Source organism: Cololabis saira, chromosome 7 (assembly GCF_033807715.1).
Source record: "Cololabis saira isolate AMF1-May2022 chromosome 7, fColSai1.1, whole genome shotgun sequence".
Classification (NCBI taxonomy): Eukaryota; Metazoa; Chordata; class Actinopteri; order Beloniformes; family Belonidae; genus Cololabis; species Cololabis saira.
Window position 1 is genome coordinate 42,333,834 of NC_084593.1, and position 6,154 is coordinate 42,339,987.

The window sequence follows — 6,154 nt, forward strand, 5'->3', positions numbered from 1 at the left end:
GATCCAATGTTTCGGGGATCAGAAGAGCCGCCGGCCCCGGGGAGCATCAGCAGCTCACGGCCGGAGAACAGACGTGATCGCTGGGTCAACCTGCCGTCGTCCCGGGGAGAAACCTGCAGCTCTGGAGAGTTACTGCTGGCTGAAATAAATCATTTAGGAAGATAAATGTTGGTCTAATAGATTAAATCTAACAGTTGTATCTGTCACGTTAGTTTGTCTGAATATAGTGAAGCTTCATGTTTTTACTAGATAGATAGATAGATAGATAGATAGATAGATATTTTTATTCAGAAAAATTACCACACAACAGCGGTCCAACAGTATAGGCTATATGAAAACTTGTTTCTTGTGTACTTATGCTGCTGTTGGTGGTTTTAATCCAAATACTTCCACTAAAATAAAGGTAAATGACTCCCTCAGATGTGGTTTTGCTTCTTCATAATGTTTCCATCTTAAATGTGTTTTACGGGACTATTGTAGGATTACGGAGAGTAATGTAGAGTGTAGCTGAGAATCTGTCAGCAGATACTTTTACCTCCAGGTGAAGACAGATAGATGGAGGACGGCAGGTCCTTCCATGAACTTGTGGGCCGTTTCCGAATTTGCATACTGTACTACTAGTATACACTGATTTGGCCAAAATGTAGTAAGTAGTATGCTGTATGTGAACAGAAGGAAAATACCTGGATGTTTTACTGATTTGGAAAAAAATCTGCAGCATGCATCAGACCAGCCTACCTCGCCTAGTATATCCCAGAATGCAATGCGGCCTCGGCCGGGCAGCGCTTTTTTCTTTGTTTGTTCAAAGCTTTATTGAGAAAACACCAGTGCAGCATAAAGGAGCGGCGACCACAGCACAATTCAGTGATGGCGATGGCGGAATCAACAGGGTGCACCGTGGAGAGGGAGGAAGAATATAAATGTAAGTAACGTCATTACATAATGTGGCCGACACAATTTAGTGTAAGGACAACGATCAAAATTGTGACAAAGCTACGTTGCTCATTTGTAATGAATGTAGAACTTGGCATATTTGTCCTAATAACGTTAATACATAGCGATAACGTAACGTTAAGTTACGTTGGACAGGCGGAAGTCTCTCTGCAGCTCTCCCTCTCCCAGGTAGAGGCGCATTACTGGGGTCTCAGCATTCAGCTGTGAGTAATGCCCTCAACGAGCATGCTGTTGGAGTGGGGGCAGTGTGTTTAATTAACTTTCTATTCTGTGTTTTTACTTCATAACTATACTTTTAGAGTTCACCTTTTCCAATAAACTGTTCTCTAACAAAGTTGTTTGTCACAGAATATTATTTACTGACTTATCTGACAGTATTTGGCTGTTAGCTTTGGAGTTTACTGCTTTACTTAGCCCTAATAAGATTAACCCTTAAAGAAAGTTTGATATACTTACATGGGACACATGTGCACAAAGGATGGCCAACCTATATCGCCACCTGCGCCTCCTTAGGGCCACATTATGATCTGACATTTCTCTCTTGTCTCTGTACTGTCTGTTGTCGCTACTCTCTCGTCTAATTTGATGTTTTATACCAAGTACGTAGAGGTGCACTAAATAAAAACCCAAAAGTAGCTTAATGACATGTAATAAAATGAAATTCGATTGACTGATGTGTTCATTTTAATACATTTATTAGAATTGTGACAGCCTTGATCTGCCGACAGATCAGCGGCGCTGCTTCTGGGGCTCCAGTGAAATCTTGAAGCTTCACTTTATATTCAGACAAACTAACGTGACAGATACAACTGTTAGATTTCATCTATTAAACCAACATTTATTTTCCTAAATAGTTTATTTCAGCCAGGGTTGACCCAGCGATCGCGTCTGTTCTCCGGCCGTGAGCTGCTGCTGTTACCATGGTAACAGCTGCTGATGCGGCCGGACCGGCGGCTCTTTTGATCCCCGGAACATCGGATCAAATTTCTTAACCGGCGTTATTTTGATGAACTGAGCCCAGGGTGGGGATCTTAACGGTTACTTTTACGACTGAAAAGATGTTAAAATGTAATAAAGTGGCATATTAACAGCGCTACAGCTGAAATTAAAACAGCTTCTAGTCTGCTTTTAAATCTCAGCTTTCGCTGACGTTTTGGTGCGAGATGCATTCTGGGATACACTGTAGCACACTGCTGTGTGAACGATCTGCTGGAGCAGCGTACTGAATCCTTCATTTAGTAGGCAGTATACAGTGCATACTTTGCAGTATGTAGCATGTAGTACGGTAGTGTCCGAATTCGGAAACAACCGTGGTTTCAAACAGCAACACAGATCCTAAAGACACTTCCTGAGTATTTCTTGTTTTTTTTCCTCCAGGGTGAGTCAGAGAACAACGTGACCTACGCCTCTATTGATCACTCTGGAAAGACTTTTGCTAAGAAAAATGTAAGTAAATATAGAAGAAAAGGTGATTACACTGGCTGATAAGCAGGATTTCTGATGAATCGTGACGTTTCTGGTTTGTTTATTTCAGGTCAAGGAGGAACAAAATGTGACTTATTCTTCTGTGAGGATCAAAACCAACCAACAGTGACCCCAGCAGTCTCTGCAGCCGCAGATCATCATGTATCTAAACATTCATTTCCATCCAGAGCTGCATTTATATTTCCACCAAATGTTGTGTTGATGATGGGGGAGTGGGACTGATGTGCAAAGTCTTCTTCAGCCCGTCCTGAAGATCCTCACTGGGTGAAGGTCTGGATTTAGATTTGATCAAAGCAGCAGCGCGAGTGCTGACAGGAACCAGTAAGAGACCATCTCTCTTGTGTTGGCCTCCCTTCATGGGTTCTCCAGAACATCTACAATCAAAGTCAAAACTTTATTGTTATTTGCGTATAAAGTCCTAAACCAGGAGTGTCCAAACCTGGTCCTTGAGAGCTACTGTCCTGCATGTGGACACTGAGGACGGGGCTGGTGTTGGTCACAAAGGGAGTGCTGGTTCAGTTATTAGAAAGTTATTCATAATTGTCTTACGATAAATATGAACTAATAAAGACGATGACCTATCAAAATGAATCACTTAAAACAGGGCACACAAACCCCTCCACCAGTAAGGTGGCAGTTCAAGGAGGGGCCTTGAATAAAGATGATGACTTATCAGAATGAATCAATCAAAACGGGGCACCACCTGACTTATCAGGAAATAATAACTAAACAGCAAAATGGGTCTCAAAGTAGCTGTTATTCCCTACGTGCCAGCCTGTTGCCCGGGGGGATGTTACAGAATAACAGTGAAGGAAGGAGTCTGAGCACAGACCTTTACAACCAGCAGCTCTGACAAATATGGATAAAATAAACACAAACAACTTCTCTCATTCAAATTAATCAGAATTTATTTACAAAACTAAAACTACACATAAACAACAACTAACTAAACACAAACACACACTTCTTTCAAACTAAATTAACTAAACTAAATTGGTGCATTTTAACTGAACTTTAAAAATAAATGATATCAGTACTGTTAACAATACATCTGCTGATGCACAAACTTGGACACATCATCAGTGTTGTATCCTGGACTCACTGGGTGTTTCGGGTCTTGCAACAGACACCCTCATCCAGGCGACCCGGCCGAGGTGATCAAGTCTCGGCCTGTGTCCAAGTGGCATGCTACCCCCACTACAACCACTGCTCTCCCCTTTTCAACCAGAGCCACCTGGAGGCTTTTTCTGCTGCCTCCACATTGTTGCCTATGGCCCTTCTACGGTTGGCACCCGTTATGCCTAGTGTGCTGTAGGCTTTGCTCAGGGAGTGGCTGGCAAAGCCCCGACTGCACACCTCCACTGGCATACACTTGGTCTTCCACCCGTTCCTCCGACAGTCCTCCACCAGCTCCTGGTACTTCTCCCTCTTTCTTTCATGGGCCTCCTCCACCCTCTCCTCCCAGAGAACCGTCAGCTCCAGCAAGAAGAGTTGCTTTGTTGTCTATGAAACCAAGATTATATCAGGTCTCAATCTTGACTGGGTGATGTGTGGTGGAATCTTCAGTTGTCTTTCCAGATCAAATGTCATCACCCAGTCTCGGGCCGTGCAGAGCAAACCAGTAGAGCAGTTTCTCTGTGTTTTCTCCGGCCTTTGTCCTTCCCTGACAAAGCGGATGGCCTTAGCTGTGGCTTGGGTGTATCGGCTTCCCTCTATCCCCTTGCTGGTTTGGGTGATTAGGGCTGAACGATTAATTGCATTCGCGATAATATCGCGATGTGATAAAACAAGATTTTCTAAGCGCAAAGGCTGCGATTTGACCTGTCACGTGATCTGGTCACGTAATGTGCGATTGAGCAGAGCGGTGCCGCGTAACCTATCTACCTTAGCGTTAGGGCTCGCCCACGCAGGGATTTATAAATATATGGGCTTTATACATTTATTAAATATATGAGCGCGGAGTCGGCGTGGCGAGGAGCTGCACGCAGCGAGGAGCACGAGCCGGGCGCACGCCGGCGGACAGTGAAGCCTGAATTATGGTTCTGCGTTAAATCGACGCAGAGCCTACGCCGTACTGCGCGCGTCGCCGCGTACCCTACGCTGTAGGTTCAGCGTTGGTGTAACGCGGAACCATAAATCACCCCTGAGTCGCGCTGTGAGCCTGAACCTGCAGCTCGTGAGCTCATCAGGAGAGGTTAAAGAGCGGGGCTGCCAGTTGTTCATTGCTGGTTTGTTTTGTTAACTCTGAGATTTGTTGGTTTGTTTGTTAGTTTGCTGGTGTTTTTTTTCTCCCTGCGATTTTTGAGTTATTTGTGAAGAAGTTTTGAGTTCCCTGTGAGGAAGGTTTTTTTGTTCCCTGTGGGAGTTTTTCTGTTTTTTTCTATTAAACTACGCCTCGTTTTGGCTAACTTTTTTTTTTTTTTTTTTACCTTGTCTGCACACATATTAATGATTGATACCATGACGGTAGAAACCAAAGGCATATATATGTGCATTATAACTATATTTAATATATATACATATATATACGCATACATATGCGTACACATACATATATACTGTATATACACATACAAACGAAGTGATTTCTTTTTTTTTGGGGGGGGCGACCAAAACACAAACAGCAATCGACCCAAATCTTGAGATCTGATCGCAGTCTAAGCTAAGCTACCGCTATCGGTACCTAACCCCAAAAACTACAGAGCAAGCATGCAGGTGAACAAGCCAGTGTGTATGTCTATGTGTGTGTATGCGTGTATGTATATGATCATGCGTGTGTGTGTGTGTATATGTATATGCGTGTGTGTGCATGCGTGTGTGTGTGTGTTTACATGTCTTTGTGGCTATGTGTGTGTGTGTATGTATATGTATATGTATGTGACTAAGTGGCTATATGCGTGTGTGTGTACACATGTCTTTGTGGCTATGTGTATGTGAGTGTGTATATGTCTATGTAGCTATGTGTGTGTGTGTGTGTGTGTATGTATGTGTAATAAACCAAACAAAGCTCCACCTGAAGAGTATCTATAGTGGGGGAGGGGAGGAGCAACCCCGCCACGGCCGACAAGGAAGAACCCGGAACCCAGGCCACCAGCAACCCCACAGAGGGGAGAAGTAGGAGGGAAGCAACCCACCGCCTGCGAGCCCCCCGGCGGCGGCCGAGGGGGCCCCCACGGCGCGGGAAGAAGCAGCCAGAGATCCCGCGGCGGCGGACCGCGACCCAGGCAATCCCCGGCCACCCGGTCCGGGCCGGACACGTGGCCAGGAGGCCCTCACCCTCCAGGCCAGACAGACAGAGCCGCCCCGGCCGCCGACGCGGGCAGGTGCACCCGCCCCCACGAAAGTGGCCCTCCAAGACCAGAGGGGCGACCTGTCGCCGAGGCAGCGGGGGGGACCGGAGAGAGGGAACCCCCCAACAGGGCGACACCCGCGCGGGCCTGACAACGGAGGGCCCCAGACCCAGGCATCCCATTCATTCATCCATTCACCTATCCGATACCTATACTAATAATAAGATGGCTAACGTTTAACCCGGTTTGGTGTCGTGCGATTGGATTCAGAGAGAACGACCCCAACACTTGTGTGTACACACGTGTGTAGACGGGTTAAAGAGGTAAAGCCACAGATTTGTTTTCTTTATTGTTGTAATCTGTGCTTTAAATAAATCTGACATTGTTTATTATAAAACAGACTGATTTATTGCTTGTGTAGTTGA